Source organism: Heterodontus francisci, chromosome 2 (genome assembly GCF_036365525.1).
Source record: "Heterodontus francisci isolate sHetFra1 chromosome 2, sHetFra1.hap1, whole genome shotgun sequence".
Lineage (NCBI taxonomy): Eukaryota > Metazoa > Chordata > Chondrichthyes > Heterodontiformes > Heterodontidae > Heterodontus > Heterodontus francisci.
This window is the reverse complement of record NC_090372.1, coordinates 224,815,420-224,832,871: the sequence shown is the minus strand read 5'-3', so window position 1 is coordinate 224,832,871 and position 17,452 is coordinate 224,815,420. Positions and strand designations below refer to the sequence as shown.

General features: G+C 47.1%; 1 pseudogene; it reads right to left on the bottom strand.

Moving 5' to 3' along the window:
• Positions 1 to 844: 844 nt before the first annotated feature.
• LOC137381291 (zona pellucida sperm-binding protein 4-like) lies at positions 845 to 6,847 on the bottom strand (annotated as a pseudogene).
• Positions 6,848 to 17,452: the final 10,605 nt, after the last annotated feature.

Here is a 17,452-nt window from a genome sequence, read left to right as displayed (position 1 = left end):
GACACTACACAAGGACGAGCAGCCACAGACTCCATCCTGAATATCCTAATGCTGACCCTCCTTCATGCTTTGTAATGGGTCTGTAATCAATCTGTATTTGACAATTCCCAACAACTGCTCAGACTCAGTATTCAGCTTCCACTGCTGCTCAGCAACAGCCCAAACTGCTGAAGATATTTGTAGGAACAATCAGATTAGTCAATTACAAACATCACCCAGACTAGAGAAACAAGGGAATCCTGCAGCACTGCCAGGCTCCAGTCAGTTTCCTAATCTCCCATTAAGTGTCATTTCAGCAACCTGACTTGCTGTTTCCCCATCTTCAAGGATGCATCAGACATCCAAACTTGGTCCAATTAGTAGGAATGCTGGTGCTCCTCATGTTGCACTTCTCCCTCCTCCTGAAGCATCCAGGTATATTTGTCAGTAACCAGTATCTCCAGCAACCCAATAAAAACCCAAGCACATGGTCTAGACTAATCCTCAATACTTCAGCTCAGGGTTAATTCTCAGCAGGAACAGATTGTTCAGATGTCTGTGGCAGAGTCCAGAAAACCAGTCCTGTTCACTGAGGATGGAGCTGACTGCTCATGTCAGGTTTGAACTAGTTAATATATTTATGGAACTGGCAGTACCAGAAAGAGGTCTGCGACAATTGCCCAGGATCAGAGTTAGTTACAACTAGAATCATGAGCAACCCCATTTTATACTTGTGGGTGAGGTGTAATTGATCACTGAAAGTTCATTATAAATTGCAACTGCCATTGAATAATTTAACATTCAGATAGAGACTAAGACTTCATCTATAAACAGGAGTTTATTATCCAGACAGATCTACAGTTCCATTAATCTGCACTCAGAACCCACCCTGTGAGCCACATCCATTTTCCACACAGCAACAGTCCCAACCAACAGGGCCACAGAGAACAGAGCCACCCCAACTGCTACACCAGGAAGAACATGGGAGGGGGAATCCACAGCAGCATCTGTGGAGAGAAGCCAGGGTTAGAGGGGCACCAGTTACTGCATCACTACACACTGGAGGAAGTTCCTCCTTTACCTTTCTCTTCCTGCTGGATCCCTGCAGCCAATCTCTCCCCATTTTCCAGGAAAATGATGGGCCCAGTGGTCACCAAGGTCCCAGGCTGGTTATTGGTGCTTCTTCGTCTCACTGGGGAAGGAAGAGTTCAAGGTTCAGTAGTTGCCTGAATCAGATGTTCAAGCTCAAACTTGATAATCTCTGCTTCCACCACATGCAAGTTTCAAAGTAAGTTGGATGGGTGCTTGATGGAAATAAAACTTGTAGAGTTACAGGGATAGAGCAAGGGAATGGGACTGATTTGATGCTATAAGACTTAAGCATTGACTGGGTGGAAAGGCTTCCTCTATTTATAAAACTTGGTCAGATGCAAAAAAAAGACGTCTGGTGCAAAATATCAGATAAGGGGCACGAGTTAAAAATGGCTGCCTGACTAAAACTGATTTTCCTATATTCAAATGAACCTGCTTCAACCAAGCAGCTTGCAGAATGGTCAGTGTGGACTCTGTGAAGTAATGTCACCAGTTGATAGGAATGTCCTCTCCACTGAAAATAGTTTCATTACATCTGGAATACCTGGTGACAGAATGAGAATAAGGTGCCAGTTCAATGTCCCAGACAAAAAATGTTGAACCTATTCCTGACCAGATAAGGTTTGGAGCAGAGAGCACCTGGACCAATTAGATTCCACTCTGCAGGTGAGGAGTGAGGAACAATGAACCAACATTCCTGCTCACATTATCCTGGCTGAGGGATCACAACATGCTTGGTCTGCATCTCCCTGCTTTCTTGTGCTCACACTGACTGCCACTTCCTGATGGTAACTTGCACACAATGGGACTTGGGGGAAAACATTGAGCAGTTCAGAGCTGCAGGATTGCTGACACTTCTGGGCCCAGTGTTCAGATCTCCCACACACACCATCAGGGTTCACTTTCTACTCACATCCCAGGTACTTACTGGGGCTGCAGGAAGCTGTGCAGTTCTCTCGGCTGGAAGGGGAGCAAACCTCAGCACTGCAGTGGAAGTAAACCTGCAAAGAGACAGTGCGGTATGGTGAGTGCCACAGCTCCCAGGAAGCAGGAGGAGAGGAATGCTTCTCCATTCAAAAAGATAGATAGAACAGGGAGCTCACTCAGTAACAAGCTCAACCAAGTCAGCCAGAATGACTGAAGGAGACTCACCTCCCCGCTCAGAGGCCGGCCTGAAACTCGCTCCCAGAAAGTGAAAGTGCTGACGACAAAGCGCTTATGATGAGTTGGGAAACGCAAATGGGAAGCAGCGTCTAGCGGGAGGAGGCGGCTTTTGTAGTTGTCACCAGTAAAGGGGCACCTGGAACAGAAAGAATGATAGCATTGCTGTCAACTAGTGATCCAAGATGAGACTAGAATACAATGCAGAGGAACAGGGAAACCACTTGCTAACACCTCATTGCTTTGCTGAATCTTCATTGCCTCCCCCACCCCCTCACCTGTTCACCAGGAGCTTCCATTGAAGCTGGGAATAGGGCTCGGCAGTAGGGCTCGCCCAGCACTCTGAGCACCAGCACAAGGGATGGGTCGTTCCGGTTCAGGACACGAACCTCCACAAACACGGGCTCCCGGAGCACACTCAGGATCGGGTAGTCACTGGCCACGTACCAGCTCCGGTAGGCAGCATCTGAAAAGAGAAAGATGCAGGATGGTCACAATGTGCAGAGACAGAGAGAGAGAGAGACAGAAGTTGGACACTAGCCATCAGAGAGCACTCGCTACCTCTCGCTATTCTCAGCTCCAGAAGCAGGATCCCGGTCTCGGTGGCAGGCAGTGGCGGAGAAAGGGTGTAAACTCGGGGCTTCAGCTGCAATTCAGACTCCTGGCTTCCCTTGTAACTGCACTGGACATGGAGCCTGCAAGAGAAGGGACACGGCTGCACAATTCAGCTCCTCACCACCTCTAGCCGCTCAATGTGCTCCCATTCTCACCTGAAGGGGCTGTCCCGGCTCACCGATCCCAAAGCACCATCCAAGATCTCAAACTGAGCCAACACATCCGTTTCATACACCACGTCCACCCCGTCCAGCTACAAGAGACACAAGACCATCAGTACTGACTGACACCCATTGATGGGACAGCCAAGCCACAATACATACCCGCTGGCTAGTGCCACACTCAGTGAGTGCGAACTCAAAGAGCACAGTGTCTACAGAGGCCACGGTGGGACTGCACTCAGCTCCGTGTCCATCCTTCAGATGCACCGTTGTCAGGTTTACAGGAGGCAGCGTCAAATCCTTGGAGATGGCGATCAGGACCCGCCCATCCTTGGTGCAAACTGCAAGACAGGCAATGAAAGGAGTTTAGTTGTTGTCCCAATCTCAGCAGAACATGTTTCTGAGAATGCTTCCAGGGATGAGGGACTGGGACTTCAGCTCTGTGGATAGAACAAGGAATACAGTCCCAGCTTCCCCAGGAGGAGAGATTTGATAGGTGGGGAACATGAGGGGCCTAGACCAATTAGATAGAGAGAAACTGTTCCCATTGGCACAAGGGTGGAGAACCAGAGGGCACAGATTGAAGGAGATTGGTAGAAGCAGAGGTGACAGGAGGGAAAACTGACACAGCGAGTGGTTAGGATCTGGAATGTACTGCCCGAGTAGTGGAGACAGATTTAATCAGAGCTTTCAAAGACTATTGGATAATTATCTAGAGACTGCATGCAGGGTTTCTGGGAAAGGGAAGAGCTGAATTGCTCTGAGACAGTATGGACACAACAGGCCAAATGGCCACTTGTGCTGTATCCAAGACATCTTTGGGAAAAGCGACCTCTGTGCCACACAAGTGCCAGGCAATGACCTTTGCTAACAAGGGAGCAAGTAACTATCTCTCCATGACATTACAATCACTGAATCATCAATTACAAGGACATAATTGTTTGGAGAAAACAGATTTACAAGAATGTTGCCAGAGTTTGAAAGTTGGATATGAGGAAGATTGGCTCGGCAATGGTTGTTTCCTTTAGAAAGGAGGAGGCAGAGAAGTAGAAAATTCTGAGGGGTTGAGATAGACTAGACAAGGAAGACCCATTTCCCCAAGCAGAGATGTCAGTTACCAGGGGGCACAGATTTATGATTGATGGATTAGAGGAGACATGAGGGAAGCTTTTTCACCCAGAGGGTGAATAGTTTCTGGCATTCACTACCAGGAATTGTGCTGCAGATGGAAACCCTTAATTTAAAAAAGGTACCAGGATATGCACCTGACAAGCTGTGACCCACAAGGCAATGGATTAGGTGCTGGAAGGGGATTAGATGGTGTCTGTGCTGACTGAATAAAACTAGCTGCCCAATGGGCTGAATGGCCTCCTTCTGTGCTGTAATTTTTCAACAGTTATGAATTTCCAACACCCTGGGGCTACCATTGAACAGAAACTGAATGGAAGCAGCCATTTAAATACTCTGGCTCCAGGAGCAGGTCAGAGACTGGGAATCCTGCTGCAAGTAACTCACCACCTGACTCCCCAAAGCCTGTCAACAATCTACAAGGCAAAAGTCAGGAATGCGATGGAATACTTTCCACTTGCCTGGATCTGCACAGCTCGAACACAAGTTCAACACTATCCAGGACAAAGCAGCCCACTTGATTGTGGATAGCATGCCATTCACATTGTACCATCTACAAGATGCACTGCAGCAATGCACAAAGGCTCCTTCGACAGCTCCTTCCAAACCCACAACCTCTACCACCTAGAAGGTAGAAGGGCAAATGCATGGGAACACCTGCAAGTTCCCCTCCAAGTCACACACCATCCTAACTTGGAACTATATTACCATTCCTTCACTATCACTGGATCAAAATTCTGGAACTCCCTTCCCAACAGCACTGTGGGTTTTCCTACCCCAAATGGACTGCAACAGTTCAAGAAGGCAGCTCACCACCACCTTCTCAAGGTGAATTAGACATGAACAATAAATCCTAGCCCCATCAGAGATGTCCACAGCACATGAACAAATGATTAAAAAATGCCCCCCTCATTTCCCAGGAGAATCCCAATCCCAGAATTAGTCTCACTCTTCCATAACTTACCTGTCCCAATCTTAACCCACACTAAATCCAGTTCAATCTTTATCCTGCGCTCCAACTCACTTCAGTTCCCAGTCCAAAAGAGTTAAAATCCCCTCCGAATTTCCAACATCCCACCCCCCCTCACAATTCTCACATTCCTTCAATTCCAGCCCCTTGAAGATCCGTGAATACTCTCTCTCTCCTGCCATTGACAGGCAGGTTTCCATCTGCCTCAACTTAAAATGGAATTCTCTCCACAAACCTCTGCTTAAAACCAAACCCTGAACCAGTCCAATATTATCAGGACTCTGTTAAATCCTGACAGTTAATATTCCCGGGATTCTCCTTGGGGAGTTTGATTGGGATGAAAATAAACTATTGGAGGAGATGGTCTTCATCCCACAATCAGTTTCACAGACAGGTTTGAAATATCCACTGAATTGAAACCAAGGAAAATGAAAGGATTATCCTGGACAATCCCAACTACAGCTGACCCTGGAAATAACTGCTCTGGAATATAGACGGAGTGAGAATACACCCACCTGGCAGATTGTCCAGTGAATAGAAACACGGCGGCACATCCCGGCTCCCAACATCAAAGCAACAGCCTCTCCGCACACACTCACTGCCTGCAATTCCCGCAAATCCACACTCTTGCCGGAATTTGGGAGATATCCAACATTTATCAGCGGGCAGAAACAGAGAGGGCGGCTGAGCAGAACAGATTGTAACAAATAACAAAGCTAGAATACGGAATATCTCCATGATAACAAGTGAAACCTCCCAGGTGAGTAAGGTTACTGAACACAATGCCCCTTTTTCTAACAGCTCTGTTTAAGCTGCAGTAAATGAGTTTGCCAATCAGCCTGAGACACAGTCCCAGCTCCACCGCCTCCTCAACATTAACCCGCATTCCCACGGCTCACACGGAGATGGGCTCTGTTTTTAATAAAGCAGGAAAGGACACTGGCTCCAAAGACAGCTCCACAAGTGTCCCCTCTTAAGGAGGCAGCACGGATAGAATTGAGACATCAAGTCTCATGAAGTAAAGAAAGCGAGAATTGTAAATGATCATCTTGTTGTTTGTGGTAATGACACACTCGGTATCTTGTGGGACAGAGAGAGGCCGCTTCCATCCCATGGACATTGGGGAAGATTGATTCAGCTCCAGACCAAAGCCCCTCTCAGAGACTCCCATCTCCTGGAATGTCCCCTTGTGATCTCAGTGGATTGAACAGATCCATGTTCCTCTGCCCCCTCCTTCAATCCCTATTTCTGATGCCTCCTCTATTCCAGTCCTTGTTCCAGAGATCTTTCTAACACCTTCTGGAGATTCTCTTGGACTTTCACATGTGATGCTTAGCTCTCTCTGAATTAGGAGTGGGGGCAGCCTGACTTTGGATCTTCATTTTCTACTGGGACACCCCTGCTTTGGGGACTATGAGGATTTTGGATGATCATGTGATCCCCATCAGGTCAATGCTTCATCTCAGTAGAAGCACATTTTTATTAGGAGCTGACTGAGCACACAGTGGGATTGAGTTCAGAATATACAGTGGATTCAGTCCTGGATCAGTACAGCTGCACATTCTGCAGTGTCACTTTCTGTTTCAACATTGCTTTTCAATGGGTTTCAATAAACTACTTTCTGTCTCAATGCATCTTGACTCAGTTCATTGACCTGGTTCAGTACAGCACAGATACCCACTGTCCAATGTGTCATTGTGGACTGAGTCAGTTTAGTAATCACCTGATCTGTCCAGACCATATTGTTAGACAAGTCATGCTTCAGTTCCATCAAAGAATTTTCCACATGGATAGAGTTGATCACTAGGCTCTGCTCAACATGCTTGAGAGAGTTGTTGAGGGGAATGTGATTGATGTGGTGAAAATGGACTTCCAAAAGGTGTTTGATAAAAGTCTCACAATAACAGACTTGGCAACAGAGTTGAATCCCATGGAATGAAAGGGACAGTGGAAACATGGATACAAAGTTGGCTGAATGACAAGAAACAGAGTGTAGTGAAGGGGAGCGGGGGGAGGAGGGGAGGTGATGGTGGGGAAGAGAACAAAGGGAAGGTGTGTGATAGGGTCTACAGCAGGAGATATTAAATAACAAAGATCTCCTGGGACAAAGGCAAAGAGCATGTTAATGGTTGTGGTGAAAGACAGTTGTATTGGGACTGGAGGAAGGTATATAATGGGGTTCCCCAGGGGGGCAGTATTGGGACCACTGTTTATCTTGATCTAGATTAATGATATAGATTTGGGTGTGCATGGCACAATTTCAAAATTTGGCAAAAACAAAAAGTTGGAAGTATTGTGAACTGTCAGGATGATAGTGATAGATTTTATCCTCCACATGGAGATCAACAAAAAACAAAAGTATTGAATCCACTGACTGACCCCAATTTAGGAAAGAAGTGAGGAACCAATTTTTGGATTATCTCTGCTTTCTGAGCCTCTGGTTTTAATCTTTCCCCAACAATCCCAGCTACAATCTTCAAATGATCTTTTGCCAATTATTTCGAGGCACTGAGAGTCAGATCTTCTCTCTTGACAAAGTTTTGAACATCAATAGTACTCATGTTAATTTCACACTGATCACAGACAAAGTAAAGGTGAAATATTCTTTGCTTTAGCTCTGGGAAATTCCAGTCTATCCATTCCATAGCCCAGTCACACATCACATCCCGGACAAGATCCCAATTTGTTACGATCCCCGTGGAGATCACTAACAAACCAAAAGGATCAAATCCATCAACTGACCCAAATTTAGGAAAGAAAAACCAAATGGACACAATTTCACTTTAAAAATGTTACATTAACACTCAAACCAAAACCAACATCGATTAAACATGAACTAACAGTTAAATCATGGTCGGTATATGTATCTTAATGTTTACACATTAATTATCAGATGCAACAAATATAGTTCTCACAAGTCCTTTGAGCAGTCTTATCAGCAAGATGTCAATGAACACTTCTACATCACAGACTCAATCACAGCTCCAAGAGAACATAAACAGGCTGGTGAAATGGGGGACACATGGCAGATGGAATTTAATGCTGAGAAGTGTGAAGTGATACATTCTGGGTGGCAGAATGAGGAAAGGTAATACAAAATAAAGGGTATAATTCTAAAGGGGCTGCAGGAACAGAAGGACATAGGGGTGTAAATGCACAAAACATTGAAGGTAGCAGTGCAGGTTGAGAAAGACTAGTTCATTCTGAGTCTATGCAACTCTATTGGGGAATGAACCTGCATTAATAGCTGATGAACCAAGGAATGACCTCCAAGCTGTCAGTTCACTTACAGTCAGAGTGACTTTTTATTTATTCGTTCAGGGGATGATCCATCTCGGCCTCCTCCTGAATCCCCAGCTTCACAGATGCCAGCCTTCAGCCAATTCGATTCACTCCACCTGATCTCTCTCTCTCCTGGTCTCTTTATGCTCAGCTCCGCTCTCGCTGTTTCCCGCTCTCTGAGTGAACTCTTGTTCTCTTTCCCGGTCTCTTTATGCTCCGCTCTCGCTGTTTCCCACTCTCTGAATGACCCCTCACTTACTCTCTCTCCCGGTCTCTTTATGCTCTGATCCACTCTCGCTGTTCCCTTCTCTCTGAGTGACCCCCTCACTTATTCTTTCTCCCGGTCTCTTTGTGCTCAGCTCCGCTCTCACTGTTTCCCGCTCTCTCAGTGAACTCTCACTCTCTCTCTCGGGCTCTTTACGCTCCGCTTCGCTCTCACTGTTTCCCGTTATCTGAGTAAACTCTCGCTCTCTCTCTTCTGGTATGTTTACGATCCAGTCTGCTCTCACTTTTCCCGCTCTCTGAATGAAATCTCGCTCTCTCTCTCTCCCGGGCTCTTTATGCTCCGTTCCTTTCTCACTGTTTCCCGCTCTCTGACTGAGCTCTCGCTCTCTCTCTCCTCGGCTCATTGTGCTCTGCTCCGCTCTCGCTGTTTCCTGCTCTCTGAGTTAATTCTCACTCTCTATCTCCCGGGCTCCTTATGCTCCGCTCTGCTCTCATTGTTTCCCGCTCTCTGATCATCTCAAGCAACCCTTGACCCCAGCGTCCTTGCAAACTACTGCCCCAACTCTACCCTGTTATCAGGAGACAGTCTGTGAGGATTTAACCCCTTACGCACCTGGGATCCAATGACACGGGGCGTGGTGTCGGAGGGGGAGGAAAACATACATACAAAGATAACACCATTGCCCCCACCTCCTCATAATACCCATATAATCCCATCCCCTTTCTATATGTAGTCATGGGCTGAGCTCCGACAGGTGGTGTGCACAATATTCCGAACACGCACCTGTCAGATTTTTTTGTTTCACTTCGTCGGATGCAGCTGACTCTTGTTGCATCAGTAGAGCATTGTATGCATACTTTATCATTTCCCGAGTGGACTTGTAACCATGTATTAAAATAAGCTTTATCTCTACTCCAGTCCCTGACTGTTGGGATACATATACCATCAGTGAAATTATACAAAGCCCCATAGTTCATGTAGTTACGTCCCTCCTGTGTTTGTTGTTGCTCCAGTGGTGCATCAGCATTCTCTTGTGCTTGTATTAATCTCAGAGTTCCCAGTATCACGACTTCCCAGAGTCGAAGTGCCCACTGTGGGTTCATCACTTCCGGTGTTTTAATCCAGGGATTTAAACAAAATGACCTGGTCGTCACCAGGTGTTAGTTCCTGGTCTACTCATTTCCTCACCTGTGTGGGTGGAAAAGGTTCTATTGTTTATGGGTTAATAGCTGTGTCTTTTATAATCGTACCATTTCTATCTCGTCAAGTCCGTGTCTGTATTTCCATCAGATTTGTATCTGAGCACGCTGCGCTCGTGCCTGAGTGGTGATGAATACCAGCCAGACTCCGGTTAACATCACCACTACTCCCAGTCCCCCGAACATTCCATTCTCTAATGTGTTTCGCCACTCCTGGTATCACATGACATACCAGGTGGTCTCCATGATAGGCCCTATCTCAGGTTCAGCCATCATTCCCTTGATTATATTTTTTCCGTTGGGACCAGTGTTTCCACCGGCCCTTCCCTTTCATATCGACACATGCACAGGTATCACTAGTCATGAATAATATCGTATGGTCCGATCTACCTTGGGGTGAATCCTGCCTGTTTGGGGGTAACCCGGACCAAAACTTTCTCCCCTACTTGTGGTATGGCTGGGCCGGCCTTATCCTTGTTTTGTGTCTCTAGGTCCCGTATGGCCTGCTGATCCCTCACCTCCTGTCACAACTCTTTGAACTGCAGATCTAATTGTCTTACGTTTTGCCTAATTCAGTCTCGTAGAGGCCCCATATCCTCCCCGCCTACTATGATGCTTTCGGGGAGTTGCATAGCCCTCCCTGTCATGAGTTTGAAGGGGGTCAAGCCTGTCATTCGGTTGGGTGTAGCTCTTAGTCTCATTAATATACAGGGTAAGACATCTACCCACCCCTTTCCGGTCTCAGAGATGGCCTTTGCTATAGCTGTTTTTAGAGTGCGGTTTATTTGCTCCACCATTCCTGAACTCTGCGGGTGATAGGGGACATGAAACCGTTGTCGGATTCCCAGTAAACCACAGGCTCGCTTCATGACCTGTCCTGTAAAGTGTGTGCCCTGGTCTGAGTCGGGAATGCTTCAACCCACCTGGTGAACTGAACAATGATCACCAGACAATACCACTTTCCTCTACTATTAGGCAGAGGCCCAGTAAAATCAATTTGCAGGTTTTCCCACGGACCTTTATGTCGGGGCTGATGTGCCATTTTAACCTTGATGGGTTTTCCCGGGTTATGTTGTGCACATATTATACAATGTTGGCAGTGTTTCTCCACGTCTCTCCCTACACCGGCCCACCACCAATCTTTGAGCAGGTGGTTCAGCATCCCATCACATCCGTGGTGATCCGGTTTGTGGTACAGTTTGAGTAGCTCAGTCTGTATGGAGGACGGGACGACTACTTGTAGTCCCTTTCACCAAACCCCTTCTCCCCCAACAACTGCCCCTTGATGTTCCCATCGGGATCGTTCTTCCATGCTAACCTCTTCCTGTACTCTTTTAATGTTTAATTCCCCTGGTCCTAGTGCGGCTACTTGAATGGTCTGTGGCACAGCCCTCTCTGCGGTATTCCGGGCTGCCTGGTCAGCTAACATGTTTCCCTGTTGTTCCTTACATTCCATCTTCCGATGCGCTTTGATATTTATTAAGGCTGCAGCAGCTGGTCACTTAACTACTTCTACTAATTCTCGAACCACGTTCTCGTGCTGAATATGTCCCCCTCCTGACGTTACATACCCTCGTCTACTCCACGCTGTCATATAATCATGTACTACCCCAAATGTGTATCTACTGTCTGTAAACACATTCACGCGTTTTCCCTCTGCTAACTTTAGGGCTTCAGTTAAAGCCACTAAATCCACAGAATATTGTTCCTTCCAGTCCCCCTTGTAAGAGGACTGTGTCACTTTGATCTACCACAGCCCACCCCGTACGGAACTGTCCATTTATATATCGTCTGGATCCATCAACATAGAGGGTTATGTGGGGATCTGTGAAGGGTTCGTCCACTATTTCTCCCTCTACTTCTTGATCTATTTCTGTCTGGCACTGATGTGGTTCTCCTTCGGCTATTATTCCCTCGGCTGGGTTGATCCCTGTATCTCTAATGATTTGTATCGATTGGTCTTTAGGTAGCAGTACTGCTTCCCACATGGCTCGTCGAGCATCGGACACCGTTTTCAATCTCCCGGTGTTTAACAACTCCACTATCGTGTGTTTGGTATGTATAATCAGCTGTCCACACATTGTGACAGGTTCACATACTCTCACTGCCCAGGCTGTGCAGTCGAGTGCAGCCACGCATCGGTGGAGCCCTCTAACTACCGGAGATTCTTGTGTAGAATAGTATGCCACTGGTCTCATCACACCTCCCCTTTCCTGGGTTACTACAGCATTATAGAAACCCCCATCGAGATCATAATAGATCTGGAATGGCTTTGTCATGTCTGATAGTCTGAGGGTTGGGGCTGCAAGCAGCCCTGCCTTTAATTTACCATATGTTTCCTCCAGCTCGTTTCCCTATTCCACTAGTACCATCCCGGGCTTTCCTCCTTTCACTAAGTGTTGGATAGGTTCCACCAGGGTAGCGAATTGGGGAATGAAATTTCTGCAGTAATTGAACAAGCCCATCACTCGCTGTACCCCCTGCACTGTCGTGGGTCGGGGCATATTAGCGATTGCTGTTTTGCGATCGGCGGGGAGGGCTTTACTTCCCTGACTTATGTCATGTCCCAAGTACCGTACTCTGGTCTGGCCGATCTGTGCCTTCTTTGGGTTACTTTTGAATCCTGATTTTTCTACTGTCTTTAATACGGTTACCAGGGCCCCTAGGCGTTCTCGGTTGGTCACCGAGGTGATCAGGATATCATCCACGTACTGTAAGATAGTACTATTATATGCGGCTAGGTCACACTCTTCCAGGGTTTTGCTCATGATCCGGTGAAAGATGTTTGGGCTGTTGTGGAATCCCTGTGGGAATCTGGACCTGGTGTATTGTTTGCCCTTTGAGATGAAGGCAAATGTTTCCTGGGACTCAGAGTCCAGTGGGATTGACAAGAATCCATTTGTGATATCTAGAACTGTAAAAATCCGATGTTCTGGATTGAAACCGTTGAAGATCGTGGCTGGGCTGGCTACAATAGGGTGCTCTTTGGGTGTTACTTTATTTAGGGCAGTATGATCTATAGTTAACCGGTAACTCCTGTCGGGTTTTTTAACTGGCCACATGGGGGAATTCGTGATTGACACTGTTGGCCGTAAAATGCCCTGTTCTATCAGTGCCATTATTATTCCCTCAGTTGCCTGCATGGCCTCTGGTTTAATCGGGTATTGTTTGTGAGGCGGGTGTGTTGGCCCAACACTTCGTTCTGGCGTGGTTTTGATGAGACCACATTCCTGTTTGCTCTCGGCCCAGATTCCTGGTATAGCTTGGCATATTGTTCCCAACATCCCATCTCCAGTCCAGTCCCTGGCCAAGGTATTAATGCTGCCTATCGTCGCTACATTCCTTAGTGGGACCCATTTACCATTGATTCTGTCTTTGTGTCCCTTTTTAGTCGTCCAGATTATTTGCCTATTCTGTGCGTCTACAATTGTGCCCAGCTCATTGAGTAAGTCCATACCTAGTATTGTACCTTCCGGGTTTGGGCACACCCAGAACTGGACTTGTAGTATCATACCCTCAGTTTCTAATATCTGTGTTTCACTTTTGTATGCTATAGTTTTACTGCCCCCTACTCCCTGTATCATAATAGAGTGTCGGGTAGTAGGCAGGTCAAGGTTAGTCAAGGATACTGATGCTCCCGTATCTATTAACATATCACATCGCTGGCCCCCTAACGATGCCTCAATCCACATACGGGGATCGGATTCCTGCCCGGGGGCCGATGTCACTCATTGGAGCTGTGTTTGTTGTCGTGTCAGGTGCTGTATGATATCTAACAGCTGTTGATTACTCATTTTACTGGCGGCTGTGCCTGTCTCGTCAATCACCTTTCCTTTCCTTTGTTGCTGCTGGGGTCCTTTTCCTTCCTGTTCACCCCCTCTGTGCCCAGGTCAGAGGCTAGGAATCCTGAGGCGAGCAACTTACCTCCTGACTCCCCAAAGCCTGTCCACCATCTACAAGGCACAAGTCAGGAGTGTGATGGAATACTCTGCACTTGCCTGGATGGGTGCAGCTCCAACAACAGTCAAGAAGCTCGACACCATCCAGGACAATGCAGTCCGCTTGATTGGCACCCCATCTACAAACATTCACTCCCTCCACCACCAGCGCACAGTGGCAGCAGTGTGTACCATCTACAAGATGCACTGCAGCAATGCACCAAAGCTCCTTAGACAGTACCTTCCAAACCCAAGACCTCTACCAACTAGAAGGACAAGGGCAGCAGATGCATGGGAACACCACCACCTGCAAGTTCCTCTCCAAAACACACACCATCCTGACTTGGAACTATATCACCGTTCCTTCACTGTCACTGGGTCAAAATCCTGGAACTCCCTTCCTAACAGCACTGTGGGTGTACCTACCCCAAATGGACTGCAGCGGTTCAAGAAGGCAGCTCACCACCACCTTCTCAAGGGCAATTAGGGATGGGTAATAAATGCTGGCCTGGCCAGTGATGCCCCACATCCCATGAATGAATAAAAAAGTCCTTTATTTTGTGCCCCATTTTGTGAGAGTTTTTGCATTTCTTACGGCCATCCTGCCTTGGGGCTCTCCACTCAGCGTGACGATGTCCTGGTTTATTGTAGTTAAAACAGGTCTCTGTTCTTTTTACAGAGGCTGCTTTGCAAGCTTCTGTCAGAAGGGTGGCTATTTTGGATTTTTGTTGATTATCTACAGCGGTACCCCAATTTTCCAAATCATGATAATTATTGTAATTTACTAGTCCCGTTTTCGATATTGCCTGGTGAGTGGGGCTTATTCCGTCCCTATATAACTGGAGAAATGTTGGATTTTGTCGATCTACATTTGCCATGTCACTGAGCGCTAGGAAAGCTTCGGACTTTCTAGTCCCATATTCCTGCGCTCCTTCCCCTTTGTTCTGAGTCACCCCTACAATCGAATTCCAATTTATGGTGGGAGGGGGGGAACCTGACCAAGGGTAGCAGTGACATCGGCTTTTATGGTGGTGGGGGGGGGGGGGGTGGAACCTGACCAAGGGTAGCAGTGACATCGGCTTTTATGGTGGGGGGGGGCAGGGAACCTGACCAAGGGTAGCAGTGACATCGGCTTTTATGGTGGGGGGCGGGGGGAACCTGACCAAGGGTAGCAGTGACATCGGCTTTTATGGTGGGGGGGGGGGTGGAACCTGACCAAGGGTAGCAGTGACATCGGCTTTAAACATAATCAGGTCTTGTTCCAGTTGTTGCAGGTCGGCAGCCAGGTCCGCACACCAGGTACCATCCCAGTGGGCAGCCTGCAATCCTTCCCAATAATTCTCAGGCATTTTGGTCCTGATTAATCCTGTGACATCCCGATTGTGGAGATTGTGACAAATTTGCATTTCTTTAATCTTCTGCCAGAAGATTGCATTGTTATAACGGGGTTTTAGGAGTGGAAGTTTATCCAGTAACTTCATAGTGTCCCCGGGAGACAGGGATATATATGTCATTCTTAAATGTGCTGGTCGGGCTGGTTGCCCTGGGTGTCCGTCCCGGCCCACCGCCCCGTGTTGTGCTGGCACCCCAGGGACGTACTCCACCTTTACAGGAGCTGTTTTGGCCTTATTCGCCGGAGTGTAAGTAGGGGAGGGGTCTTCTCCTTCTTGGTTATAATTATGTGCCTCCTCCTCGAGCGATCCCCAATCAATATCATCCTCATTAGGCAGTTCGTTAGGGCTGCCTGTCAGTGCTGGTAGGACTGTCCGTCCGGACAGAACAGTCACCTGCTCCTTTTTATCTTTTACATATTGGTTTACTCGTTCTGTTAGTTTGACATGGAATGAAGAATTAGAACCCAGGCTTTTTCATCCTTGTCTTTCTTTTCCTTCTTCCACCATTCCCACTGGTCATCCGGCTGGTCATCAGGTTTCCAACCTGATTTCATCATTTTCTCTATTAATTTTTTATGTTTCTTTGGCAAGTGACAGGTAAGGGACCTTCTGGCCCCCATTCGAGCTCCATCTTTTAACTGGCCAGGCTTGGATAGGATTAGAACTGTTAGAAATCTACTCTCAGAGTCTGCTTTCAGCCCAGCGCAACTTGTAGTAGATTGTATCCTGGCTAACTGTCGGGTCACAAGTCTGTCAGTATTTCACATAACAAGCTTATGATATTCTGAAATACTTTAAGCAATTCCTGACAGTGCACTAGGTATCTGAACGAACTTAAATCCAGAGCACCTCGGGGCCCTGGTAACCGTATTAAAGACATTAGAAAAATCAGGATTCAAAATTAACCCAAAGAAGGCACAGATCGGCCAGACCAGAGTACGGTACTTGGGACATGACATAAGTCAGGGAAGTAAAGCCCTCCCCGCCGATCGCAAAACAGCAATCGCTAATATGCCCCGACACACAACAGTGCAGGGGGTACAGCGAGTGATGGGCTTGTTCAATTACTGCAGAGATTTCATTCCCCAATTCGCTACCCTGGTGGAACCTATCCAACACTTAGTGAAAGGAGGAAAGCCCGGGATGGAACTATTGGAATGGGGAAACGAGCAGGAGGAAACATATGGTAAATTAAAGGCAGGGCTGCTTGCAGCCCCAACCCTCAGACTATCAGACATGACAAAGCCATTCCAGATCTATTATGATCTCGATGAGGGGGTTCTATAATGCTGTAGTAACCCTTTACTTTCCTTTTTTTTAAATCTCTTTTGTCAATTTAGAGCAGAGGGGATGGAAGCTAGGGCAGTTGTATGCTCCTCTTGCAGGATGTGGGAGGTAAGGGTCACCACTTGTGTCCCTGCTGACTTCACCTGTGAGAAGTGCACCCAACCCCAGCTCCTCACAGACCGCGTTAGGGAACTGGAGCTGGATGAACTTCGGATCATTCAGGATGCTGAGGGGGTGATAGAGAGCAGTTAGAGGGAAGTAGTGACACTTAATTCATGTCTTACCAACTTAATAGAATTCTTTGAGGAAGTGACAAAGTTGATTGATGAGGGAAGGGCTGTCGATGTCATATACATGGACTTCAGTAAGGCATTTGATAAGGTTCCCCATGGCAGGCTGATGGAGAAAGTGAAGGCGCTTGGGGTCCAAGGTGTACTAGCTAGATGGATAAAGAACTGGCTGGGCAACAGGAGACAGAGAGTAGCAGTAGAAGGGAGTTTCTCAAAATGGAGACGTGTGACCAGTGGTGTTCCACAGGGATCCGTGCTGGGACCACTGTTGTTTGTGATATACATTAATGATTTGGAGGAAAGTATAGGTGGTCTGATTAGCAAGTTTGCAGACGACACTAAGATTGGTGGAGTAGCAGATAGTGAAGGGGACTGTCAGAGAATACAGCAGAATATAGATAGATTGGAGAGTTGGGCAGAGAAATGGCAGATGGAGTTCAATCAGGGCAAATGCGAGGTGATGCATTTTGGAAGATCCAATTCAAGAGTGAACTATACAGTAAATGGAAAGGTCCTGGGGAAAATTGATGTCCAGAGAGATTTGGGTGTTCAGGTCCACTGTTCCCTGAAGGTGGCAACGCAGGTCAATAGAGTGGTCAAGAAGGCAAAGGGCATGCTTTCCTTCATCGGACGGGGTATTGAGTACAAGAGTTGGCAGGTCATGTTACAGTTGTATAGGACTTTGGTTCGGCCACATTTGGAATACTGCGTACAGTTCTGGTCGCCACAT